The following is a 13,215-nucleotide window of genomic DNA, read 5'->3' as shown; positions in this document are numbered from 1 at the left end:
ACTTGTCCCCAGCTGCCTGATTGGTCTTTGACAGACACCTTTTTTACATTTTGTTATCTCCCTCCTTCTCGGAAGGGGGCCGGACATCCTGGAAATTCACCCATTGTCTAAGAAGCCCCTATTGTCTGGAGAGTTCTTAATCATTAGCTGGAACAATGTCCCTCGAGTCCCACAACTATATATCTCCCTATAGAGAGAGTGTGTATATCTCTCTCTACACACACACACACACACACACACACACACACACACACACACACACACACACACAAGCAGCCCTCTGTATCTGCTGGTTCTGCATCTGTGGATTCAACCAACTGCTAAAAAGCTAAAAAGCAAAATTTGAATTTATGTGCCAGCAACTATTTACATATCATTTACATTAAATTTACAACTAGTTACATAACATTTACACTGTATTAGGTATTATAAGTAATCCAGAGATAACTTTAAGTATATGGGAAGATGTGCATAGGTTATCTGCAAACCGTATGCCATTTCATATAAGGGACTTGAGCATCCTGGGACTTGGGTATCTGTGGAGGTCCTGGAACCCACCCCCCAGAGATACCAAAGGATGCCCCCCCACCTCTCTCTATATATGAAAACATTCCCAATATGAAAACTTCTATGTCTTTTGCAGCACCCTTGGAAGTTTAATATAGTTTATGCTGTATTTTCTTTTTGACTTTTCCTTTCCTCCTTTCTTTTCCTCTTTTCCCTTCTTCTCCCTACCTTCTCTCTTTGCCTCTTCTTTTTGCGGGGATAAACATCCTGGAATTCTGGTAAGCAAAAATTTCCAGCTAATTACATTTCATTTCTCTAAGAGAGGTATTTATTATATGGTGTGTGCCGTTTCATCAGCTTATTTAACCATAGATTTTTTTTTGAGGGGACATTTTGTGGAAATAATTTTATATGGAAAAAAATTGGGACACTCTGCTCTATTTTAATAAATTCATTCTCTTTTTTTGCTTTTAAGGTATTTTTCAATAATAAAAGCAAAGTAAGTGCTCATTATAAATGACAATTTTACAAATGTATAAAGTTAAAGAGTTACAGTTCTCTTACATTTCAACTAAAGGGGTGCTCCATGAGGGGAGGGACCATGTCTGTCTGATTCACTGTTTTATCCTTTCATCCAGCACATTGCTGGGTACTGAGTAGGCCCTGAATAAATATGTGTTGCATTTTATAAATTTGTACACACATATAATGCATATCTGTTAATCAGAAGCTAAAATATATTTGCAACTATTCTGCATTTAAATGTCATATAGTTCTTATTCAGTGACTCACAATGAATTCATAGTCAGTCTATGTAATGTGAAAGTCCCTGCCTAACAGCAGATGTAATCCAAGGCTTTAGACTGAATTATTGCAAGAATTTATGAATATATTCTCAGAAGCAATGGGCTGCTCAGAATCCCCCTCCCCATAAAATAGAATCCCTAATGTAGGGACCCAGGATTCTATTTTCTGCAACAGTCTTAAGTGCACCTATTTCTCTGCATCATTCATGCCACAGGCAGTGAAGAATATTAGAGACTTTGAAATCACAGACCTGAATAATTGCTATTCTGTCTATAGGGGGAATCAGTGTTGGCAGCTGCCTTCTAATTTAAAACCACATTACCCTGTATACTGTCTGTGACAGGTCATAATTTAAATTTATTTTGATAACTAGTTCTTTAAATTTGAAAATAAATTCATGGAAGCTATTAAATGTTCGAATAGCATGGAAGAGAATACAATAAAAACAAGTCTAGAGACCCCTACCCACCTAGCCCACCCTTTCCAGAGGCAAATGCTCTAACAGTTTCCTTCCAAAATTTTTTTGATCACAGATTTAGCTTCCAAGATTGTTTTCTGGGAGAGAGTTAAACAGAGACATACAGAGAAAACACATAACAGGAGATCATTAAAAAAAAGAAGAAAAAAGAAAATGGAGCCCTCTAGTTTCCATATATCAAGTTGGGAAATAGAGATTAAAATACATACACTCATTTGTACTCCAGGCCTCCTGCTTTCTGTATTCTCCATGGGGATGTTGAGAATCCCAGCCTATCTTTTGTGAATGAGAACTCATGGGATGGGTGGTTTCTTGTCTGTTGCCCTGGTGGTCTGTCATTTGATCACCCCTCCAGAGACTGAGTCATGTTAAAAAAAATTCCGGGCTTCCCTGGTGGCGCAGTGGTTGGGAGTCCGCCTGCCGATTCAGGGGACGCGGGTTCGTGCCCCGGTCCGGGAGGATCCCGCGTGCCGCGGAGTGGCTGGTTCCGTGAGCCATGGTCGCTGAGCCTGCGCGTCCGGAGCCTGTGCTCTGCAACGGGAGAGGCCACAATGGTGAGAGGCCCGCGTACCGCAAAAAAAAAAAAAAAAAAAAAAAATTCCCTACCTCACTGGTAACTGTCTTGTTTCATATGGATAAAGGATGTTCTCAGTATGATAATGGCAGGTGGGGTGATACAGATTTGGAACTGGACAAGTGTGTGTGTGTGCTTTCTTTAAACGAGTGGTTCACAATGGAAGCAATTTTGTCTCTCCAGGGGCATTTGGCAATGTGTCTGGAAACATTGTTGATTGTCATGACGGGGTGGGTGAGTACTGCTGGCACCCAGTGGGTAGAGGCCAGGGATGCTGCAACATCCTACGAGGCATAGGACAGCCTCTCACAGCACAGAATTATCTGGTCCAGAATGCAATACTGCTAAGGTTGAGGAACTCTAAATTAGCTGTTTTGCCATTTGTTCTTTTGGGGACAATGATTTTCATTCGGAGAAACAACTCAAAATAAGCAATAACGTCAACAGCAATAAAATCCTATGCAGTTTTCCACTGGGTTTACAGTTCAGGTTCTTGAACCTGGGAACATAATGGAAGAATTTGGGGTCTTACTAGTTCATCCAGAAAATACTTTTTTCATAGCATTATCTACCCTTAGCCTTTTCTCTTTCCTCTTTCTAAATAACCTTTCTGATTATATTGCCAATGGGAAAAAAGCAACATATTGCAGGGAGATGAAACTTGAATAGCAGGGAATAATATCAAATAAATATTCTATATCTGTTTGAAAAATACTAAAAAAATAGATAGCAAGCCCCATGTTCATTTTCCTTTGCTGAGTTTTATTACCAGCTATTCTTTATCTGGTTGTGACCAGAATCTTTACACAGATACCCTCTTTCAGTTAAGTGGTGCTATATAAATCCCTTTCAGGGGGTGAAGCCTGACAACTCTGTTCTGGTGGGTTAATTATATTTAATCTGCTCATTTCTGAATGTCATCACAGATTAAAGCATGTGAAAAATTAAATAATGTGAGATTGCATTGACTCTGGGTTAGAAGATTCTTGACCCATAGTAAATCCTGCCTTTGCTTCATTTTGGAGCATTTTGTTGGCATAGAGGAAAATGTGAAATATTGAACACTTAAAGTTGTCTTAATGAAGGGAATTAGATTGTTGGATCTGCAGTAAGGTGGTTTAGAGGGTGTGGAATACATCCCCTTGAGTTGTTGATGAGGAAGTGGAGACTCCAACAGGTAAGTGGCTTGGCCTGGGTCACAGGTCATGGTGATCCTGAGGCTAGAGTCCAGCCCCGCCCTCCCCCCCCCCCCCCCCCAATCTGAGTCCACTGCTCTTTTGGCACTATTTCTGTGCAGGAGTTCATAATTATCACCATGTGACCAGAGCTGCCCAAAGTGAAATATGCCAAGGTCAGACCATAATATCTTGTATGTGTTCATCACTTTAGATTATTCAGGCTACTTTCACATATATTATCTCATGTCAGAAACAACCTTATTACATAAATAGAACAAGAACTATCTCAGTTGATCAGAAGAAATAGAGATGTTAAGTAACTTATGTGAAGTTAAATAACAATAAGAAATAGACGCAGATGTCCCAGTTCAGGACTCTCCTCTCCAGTTCCCTGCAGGTTTACTGTAGAGGTAAACAGTTCTGCACTGGTGTAAAAATAGCTGCTCTCTATTGGTTGCTTACTGTGTGTCTGGTACTGTGCGAAGTGTATGCATCAGCCCATTTATCCCACACAATAGCTCTAAGAGGTTGGTATGATTTTTAATATTATTTGTGTGATGAATAAACTGAGGTTTAGTGAGGTTTTGTAACCTGCTTAAGTTTGCACTATCAGTAAGTTTAGACTAAGATCTGTTCCAATCCAGAGGCCATACATTAACAATTATACTGTTCTACCAGCATTGTTCAGTATGGTTTTTCTATGGCTATTTTGTGACCAGTACAATTTCTTGATTGGAATAGCTATTGCACATCTAATTTTATGCATTGATATTCTGATTTTTTTAAAAAAATAGACTTTTTCACCCTTATTTGTAGCTGATGTTGGGGAGAATGGAGACAATAGGTTAAGGTAATTTTCTCTCTTTCTCCTCCGTATTTACCCAATACCTCCTATCCGATTTTCCTCCCTCAGCATACCTGTATTTACACATTCGATCTAACCTACCCACTGCAGATAGAGCAGGCTTTCTAGGAAAGAAGTCTGGTTGTGTCACTACTTAGGAGCCTTTAATGGATCACCCATAACGTAAAACACAAGATATTCTAAGATCTGTTCCCTGCTTTATAATGCAATTTTATCTCTTGCCAATCTACCACAGACTCTGCTCTAGCCATCCTGAAGTTTGGTAGTTTCCCAGTGACACATGCTGCTTCATGTGTGTGCATTTTCCTGTTCTTCAGATGACATCTCCACACTGCTACCTGCTTCCTTCCCAGCCCCAATCTGGCCCTTATTTAATTCTTTTTGTTTAAAACTCCCTTCAAGAATATTGCTTCTGAGCTCCCAAAACAGTCAAAACATGGTTCTATCATGGCCCCTATCACTGTCATTGATAACTGACTTTCCTTCTCGGCTATTTTATGAGCTATTTGGTAGAAGGCACCATTTTTTATGTGTCTTTATTTCCCCAATGCTTAGCTCAGTTCCTGGCATATAATGGCAAGCCAATAAAGTTGAATGAGCATGGTAATATCACAAGAATTTGGGGATTGAGTAGATATGGAAAGTAAAGGAGAGAGAAGAGTGAAAGATGATTCCAAGATATCTCCTTTGGGTAACTGGGAAGATCTTTATGATATTAACTGGAACAGGAGACTTAAGAGAACGATAATGAATCTGGTTGTGAGAAGGGAAGTTGGTAAACTTGGGTTTGCTCATGACCAAAGAATAGCAATCTTCAACCAACTAAATAATATGTAACTAGCAGAGTAGTTAGAAATTTAGGTTTTGGGACAAAAAGCTTGAAAAGGCTCTGTTATCCTTTGTAACTGTAAAATAAATAGACCTTAAGTTCCTCTTCAATGCATGTGTTTATGCAAATGAAAGAGTGGGCTGACTTCCTTGCTCAGACTGCAGGTTTTCTTCTATTACCTTTTTGATATTGCTCATGCAGAAGTAGAAATTGACTCTACACTTATGAGCAACTGTTCTGCAGCAAGTGAGTACACTTTATGAGTTTGGCTGAAATGGAATGCTGTGTACAAATGGAATGTTTTTTGGTAGCTAAATGGCTCTTAATAACATTGTGTAAATATCATTCATTGAATTAGCGAACTAGGAGTAGTTTGCTTTAAGATGCTTATGCCTTTAGTTTATAAGCCTTATTATTTAAGCAGAAAATTTGTTTATGCAACTGGACTTTCTATTCTCAAAGTCTGAGTTGGGGACCCAGTGTAGACTGGAAACGAAGAACAGAGAATAGAGTCCTGTGGTGAATAAACTCGCTTTGTAAGAATTATACAGATAAAGCAGAAGGGCAGATAGTATACAGTTAGTGATTTTGCTTTTTCTGGAATGGACCTGCCTAGTTACTTCACTACTATTTTATCTCCGACATGCATGCATACCTTTTGGCAAAGTGTAGCCATTATGATTTTTAGTTCCACAAGGATTTTGAAAATACAGAATGCCTCTCTGGCAGAGGGGCTAGTTAGCAGAACTTAGAATTCTCTTAACAGAGAACTTACTGTGCATGCAGTTTAAATAGAAGAAAGGTAAGCTCATTGCTGGGAAGTAGAACTCTGTCAGGCAAGTGCTGGACAGCAACAATATTTTTGCTTTCCCAGGTCTTCCTGGGAGCACTTCACTGAGAAATCACATATGAGTATTCTGAAGTAGGGCATGTGTCTGTTGTGGGCTGAATCATGTCCTTGCCACAAGTTATCTGTTGAAGTCCTGACTTTCAAAATGTGACTGTGTTTGGAGATAGGGTGGTTACAGAGGGAATTAGGTTAAAATAAGGTCCTTAGGGTGGGCTTTAATCCGATAGAAGAGGACATTTGGACACAGACACACATAGAGGGAAGACTGTGTAAAGATACAGGGTGAAGCCAAGGAGAGAGGCCTGGAACAGATCCCTCCCTCACAGCCCTCACAAGGGTTCAAACTGAAGACAGTTTCATCTTGAACTCCTAGTCTCCAGAACTGTGAGAAGATAAGTTTGTCTTGTTTAAGCCACCCAGTGGTACCTTGTTGTGGTAGCCCTAGCACACTAAAACAGGGTCTTCTCATCTTTGTATCCTCAGGCCTTAGTGTGTGGCCCGGGATATAGGAAGTTCTCAATAAGCATATTTGTATCAAAGGAGTAGAAAAAGGTCATTCTGGTCTTTGTAAAAGGATTAGCACAACTTGGAGGAATGTGCATAATCCACAAGCTATTATCCATTTAAAAAAATTCACCAATCAGCCAACAGATACCACAGCTTTAGGTGTTTGGTCTTATAGTGGGTCCTGTGTGTTGGTTGTGCTCAGAAGAGTGGGCATCAGCCCTGCTTTCAAAGAGCTCATTGCCTGGGTTTCTTCATCCTGGAAAAGACTTAATGAACAGTCTCATGGTAGCCTCATCTGCAAAGGTGGTCCTCCCTCTTTACTCCCTAGCTCTGTCTGTATCAATAATGGTACTTTTTTTTGGTGGTGTGGGGGTCATCAGTCATTTAAATTATAGCCCCATAAACAAATACACTCAAATTTTCCTGCCAGTAGGTAGAGAAGTAGGCTGGCATAATTGGGGATTGTTTTTGGCCTGGGTTCCAGGCCAATGATCAAATGATCATTAGTGTCCACTGGGATGTAAGTATCCACTATACATTTGTCAGTATCATTTTAGTGTTCTTTATTTAGACTTGCAACAAAAGAGAATATTTACCCTGTGCATGAACTTTAACTGAATTTTCTATGGAGTTGAATCGAGCATGAAATACACAAGGCTGAGTTTAAGTTGGACTGAAAATCTTTTCTCACTTTGAGAGCTGGTAAATTCTCTCTAGCCATCCCTGGATACATCGACATTTCAGTCTTGCTTTCTGGGAATGAGAATTATTCTTCAGTGCAACATTCTCTATGTAGCACATATTTTGGTGACCCTTTATAGCTGCTGCAACAACCCAAGGCAGTGAATGTAATTGTGCTGAGCCATATTACCTCCTTGTTTTCATCAGTGTTCCTCTTTTGATCCACTTTCTCCTGTTCTTTTCTTACGAATGTTGTGTGTAGAGTGGGTAGATGTTGAGAGGGCTTGGAACTTCTTAATGGCTTTACAATTTCCCAACTTACCTGTTTCTTAACTCTGTTCTTTCTTTGTGTCTCTGTGACTCTTATCCTAAGCATATTCACTGAAGGATGTTCTCTGCTCCGTGCCCTGCTGCTGTGTGCCCTGACACTGCCACTTCTCCACACTGCCATTCCAGCCCTCCGTTTTGGGAGTTTAGCCTTGTCTGCTTCATCATCAGCCGTTTCCTTTCCTTGTATGCTCTGCATTTCCTTTCTTTGTGTTGCCTGATACCACACTCTGTTTACATTCTCTGGACTTGCCTGCCCTCTAACATATGATTTAGCTCACTCTAGAGGCCTGGGCATTGGATAACTGGTTTCACATACTCTGTGGTCCCACTTATTTACTTGTTTCTTTTATAAGTAAAACAGAAGCTTATCTTTTGCTTAGGCAACTTCACTCTTGAAATGGGAAAAGATCTACTTTGTGGCAGCACCTGCCAGGAAAATTATCTTCTCAACCCACAAAAAAAAAAAACCTTTTATGGTGTTCCCACATTTTCAAGAATACCTATGGTTGATAGATATCAAATCACACAGAAGATTAATCTAACATGTTTCTAGACCTGCATTTTCCAATGTGTGTTCCCAGAAGCATTAGTTCTGTAATTTTTTTCCTTAAAAATTATAATCACAGATAATCTCATGTCATTCTCCTCTCTCATTCACCTCACTCCTGATCCATGAACACAGAGACTATGCCCATCTTGTTCTGATGAATGCATAGTACCTAACACAGAGCCTGGTGAGTAATAAATATGCAATAAAAGCTCATTACATGAGAATTCATACATAAAGAAATGAACAATAGCCCTGTGAAGTACACAGGCTTTTCAAAGAGGCCAAGATTATTTGCTAATATCACACACCTGTTAAATGATGAGCAAACTAGAGTTTAAGCCTTTGTGATTGAAAGTTTAGGGTCCAATCATGTTCATTGATTGGCTGTCTCCCTCTCCTGCCACGTACTTCTGTTGAGAAAATTACTAAATAATGGGGAAAAAACTGAGAATAGTCATGGAGCATGAACTGCACAAATAATAGATAAATTTGTTATTTTTTGTACATGAGAAATGAGCAGACCAAATATAATGTCTGTGAAGTATGTAAAAAACAGATTGGAGAAGGCCTTGAATGTTAGGGTAAAAAAATCCAAACTTTATTTGGGAGGTAATGATCTGCCTTTGAAGGTTTCGGAACAGAGAAATGGTATTTATAAAACAGAACTTTGCAGTGAAGAATGTGAGGATGTTGTTTCAAAGGGGAATGGAAGGGATGTCCACTGAGGGATATACTGCTGTTTGATTATGTGGTTGGTCACATCATATCCTTCTTGTTCTTGGTGTTAAAATGATGAAAGAAGGAGAGTCCAGAACAAGAAGAGCATGATCCCTATTCTTCTAGTCCTCTTGTGACTTCCTAAGGTTGTCTCATAACCTCTCTGGGTTTTTCCAGCCAGTCAGGTAAACAGTTCGTACTGGATAATCTCTTAGCTTCTCGTTCTAGCACTGGTGAAAGTGCTAAGCACATAGCATGCACTAAAGAAATATTTATTTGTTAAATGAATTAGTGAAGAAGTGAATGAATCTGACTATGACTATGTGATACATTTTCCACCTTTTAATATTTATAGTTCCTTGCAGAAGTCGTGAAATTTCAGAAAAGTACGAAGAAGGAAACAAAAGTCACACATAACCCCATCATCCTGAGACAACCATGATGAACATTCTCATGCATCTCCCTTCCATCCTTCTTTCTCTGTCTTATTTCTTCCACCGTACCTTTGTAAAAATGTTTGTTATGAATTTCTTGGGGGTGATTAATATATTCTCTATGTGAAACATTTGGAAACTCCAAGAAGAAGAAAATATTTCTTTAGAATAAAAAAATGTATATAATCACAGTAATATGTCCCTTTTGCCCCCACCAGGATGCTGCGGGTGGTGGGAGCTAGTCACAGAGCTCTCACCGCTGCCCCTCACTGCTGACCACATGCCCCGTCTCTCCATCACAATGTGCCTGAGAGGCCCATTGAAGGAGGCGACAAGTACACCTAACCATCTGCCTTTCCCTAAGATGTCACCAAACGCTGCATCTTCTTTTTTCTCAATCACTTCAAGCCTCCCAAGCCTGCCAGTCCATCTTGCAGCCCAAGACCCTTATTCTCATGGATTAAATGTGACTACATTCGCTGATAAGCCACAGTCTCCCTCCCTTCCCAGCTCTTCCATTGCACGTTCTGCAATCATGGAGTGTGTACAAATCAGGAGAGACTAGGTTTTACTGTGGTGACAAATCAAACACACATACACGCAGACACACACACTCACACCCAGAAACACCACTGGCCCTCACAAAACAAAAGCTCATTTCTCACTTAATCTTTATGGTCAACATTGGTTGGCAAGGAGTCCATTCTACATAGTCACCCAGAGAAGCAGCTGACAGAGGCTCCAGTCTCTTATCAAAAACATCTGGCAATAAAGCCTTCTTGGCGGCCTCAGAAGAGTAAGAGTGAAATGAGAGAATTGCACATGGGCTTTTCACTGCCTCAGCCCAAAAGTAACATGGGTCATGTCTCACATTTCTTTGCCAGAAATATTCAGATGTCCCTGCTTAAGTAGAATGGGGTTGAGAAGTCCTGTCTTCCAAGTGGCTGAAAGGGGAGGTGAATGATATTTTTGATCACCAGTAAAAACTATCTCAGTCTGTAATTTAAAAAAAATACCCCATCTTCAATCTCTTCTCTTAAATTTCTCTTCAACCTCTTGTACTAAGAGAATCTGGCTTTTCCTAAAGCTTTTTCTCCTGTACCCCATATACTCCTGGACTTGTAGGCAAAGTAATGTATTCTTTGCTGACTGTTTATTCTTCCAGAATGTGGCTCTCCCTTGCTTTCCTTGCTTCTTCCCACAAATCTCAGTTCCTTTAAAACACATGCCGTCTGACCGGACCATCTGATACCCTTCCTTGTTGCAGCCATCCGCTGTCCTCTGGTCACCTTGCCTCCCGTTCTCCCTCCCACCTGTCCCACTCTCCCTCCCCACACCTCCCACACACAAACACAGGTTCATGGAAGATTTTAGCACTTTCTCTCCTTTGGTTTACTGTATTTTTCTCCTTTATGGATTCTGTCATCAAGCTTGGTGATTTCAGTATCCACAAGGATAATTCATTCTGTGCCTTATTCTTGACTGCTTCATCCCCAACTGTTTTGTCTTTTCCTCACCTCTGACATCTATTTTCTTTTCTTTTCTTTTCTTTTTTTTTTGTGGTATGCGGGCCTCTCACTGTTGTGGCCTCTCCCGTTGCGGAGCACAGGCTCTGGACGCACAGGCTCAGCGACCATGGCTCACGGGCCCAGCCACTCCGCGGCATGTGGGATCTTCCTGGACCGGGGCACGAACCCATGTCCCCCACATCAGCAGGCAGACTGTCAGCCACTGCGCCACCAGGGAAGCCCTGACATCTATTTTCTTGATCACACTCTAGGCCTTTGCTTCCCAAACCTCAATTTTGTGCATCTTATTTCCTGGACGTCGCTTTGTTTTTCCATTTCAATCCCCTTGTTATGGGCTGAATTGTGTTCCTCTAAAGTGCTGACTCTGAAGTCCCAATCCCCAGTACTCAGAATCTGACAGTATTTGGAGATAGGTCTACAAAGGTGATTACAGAGGTGATTAAGTGTAAATGAGGTCATTAAGGTGGGACTAATTCAATAGACTGGTGTTCTTATAAGAAGAGGAAATTTGGACACAAACACACAGAGGGAAGACCCTGAGAAGATACAGGGAGAGAGGATGGTGATCTATAAGTTAAAGAGAGGAGACTTCGTAGAAACCTGATCTTGTACTTTCAGCCTCCAGAATTGTGAGAAAATAAATTTCTCTTGTTTTAGTTACTCAGTCTGTGGTATTTAGTTATGGTAGCCCATGTTGACTAACATAGCTCGCTGATAGCACCGTGCTCTCACATCTTCCCTCAGATCGGATTTCATGGCCCCACATCATAATCATGGCCTCTCTACACTTTTGTTTTTGTGGTGCCTCATCTTTTTGTTATATTTTATAAGTCCTGCTTGGACTTATAATTGGACTCTGATTAGATCCCGCTCTCCACTTGGATAAAGCCCGTGGCCAAACAGCTGAGCACGGCTAAAGGAAAACAACACTCATTTAGTACCTATGGGAGCATCTCACATTCAACATTTACTCTCTTCTTCCCGAGAAGACTGTTTTTTTTGTTTTTTTTTTTGTTTTTTTTTGTAGTACGCGGGCCTCTCACTGTTGTGGCCTCTCCCGTTGCGGAGCACAGGCTCCGGATGCACAGGCTCAGCGGCCATGGCTCACGGGCCCAGCCTGTCTGCGGCATGTGGGATCTTCCTGGACCGGGACACGAACCCGCGTCCCCTGCATCGGCAGGCGGACTCTCAACCACTGCGCCACCAGGGAAGCCCCGAGAAGACTGTTTTACAGCATCAGGTTAGTCCTCATACTTACACTCCCCTTTACAGTCTCAGCCAATGATCTGCCTCGTGATTTAGGGCCAGAATAGTGGTAACCAAAACAGTACCGCCGATCCTCCCTCAGCAAGTATACCAGCTTCACATACTCTGTAGTCTTATCTGTGAAAATGGGTTCCTGCAATTGTCCCCTTTCTCTCCTGCATCAATGCCCTTCCCTCCTTTCTGCAGGATCATTCCTATCAGCATGTCTGTATGCCCTAATACTTTATTACAGTAGGCTTTGCTGGTTTGTGGTTACAAGCCCTGAAATCTTAATGTACAGAACAGTGATTTATTTCTTGCTTATACAGCATTAAGCAGGTACTGGATGACTCTTTAGAGCAGCTCTCCCCTATGAGAGTGACACAGGGATTCTGGTTCCTTCAACTTGTGAGGTCAATACATGGCTCTAGGGTCCCCATGGCCAGGAAAAGAGAGTGGAAGGTGGCATAAACAGAGTTGGAAAAAGAAGCTTTGAAGAACAACATATAAATTTTTTTTTTAAGGGAAAGCTGTTTTAGAGATAAACATTTAAAAATCCAAGATATTTTAAATTTAACTGTTTACTATCCACTATGTGAGATTTCACCTACCACTGATAAATAAAATAAGGATGATGATCTCCTTTGCATGCAGTAGACACATTAATGGGATTTTCTGTTTCATTGTGTGTGTGTGTGTGTGTGTGTGTGTGTGTGTGTGTGTGTTCTCCATAGAATCTATAGCAGTATACTCATCTTATTCTTGGGAGAGCAAAGGTGATTTCATTCAGTAAATATGCAATTGAGAGGGAGGGATTGTTCATCTGGGTTAAATTTTCTTTTCAGACTCTGCAGAATCAGGCATAAAAATCATCTGAATTCATGTATGAAAGGAAACTATTTGCTGTTCATATTGTCAGAGTGAGGGCAATGTATTTGTTTATGCTTGTGCATACCTGCTTGGGGTTTTTAATAGGCATTCATGTCACTCCAGACTAACCTTTGGTTTTAAGAACCCAGCTGCATGTTTATAAATATGTCCTTCAAAATTGACGGAACTAACAAAGAAGCATATGGTATATGATTTCCTTTTGTTACATAATAAACCACTCCAGAACTTACTGGCTTAAGACAC

At 40.7% G+C, this 13,215-nt stretch overlaps 1 protein-coding gene across 1 annotated transcript in view; it reads left to right on the top strand.

Annotated features, from left to right (window-relative positions):
- The first annotated feature begins 12,000 nt into the window (after window positions 1–12,000).
- LOC132424053 (SCAN domain-containing protein 3-like) overlaps window positions 12,001–13,215 on the top strand; it is a 372,285-nt gene continuing 371,070 nt past the window's right edge. The window contains exon 1 of the mRNA XM_060009867.1: window positions 12,001–12,076. The gene's annotated coding sequence lies outside the window, so the exon portion shown is untranslated. The remainder of the gene's footprint in view (window positions 12,077–13,215) is intronic.

This window comes from Delphinus delphis, chromosome 4 (genome assembly GCF_949987515.2).
Source record: "Delphinus delphis chromosome 4, mDelDel1.2, whole genome shotgun sequence".
In the NCBI taxonomy this organism is placed as follows: Eukaryota; Metazoa; Chordata; class Mammalia; order Artiodactyla; family Delphinidae; genus Delphinus; species Delphinus delphis.
This window is presented reverse-complemented; position numbering and strand designations above follow the sequence as displayed.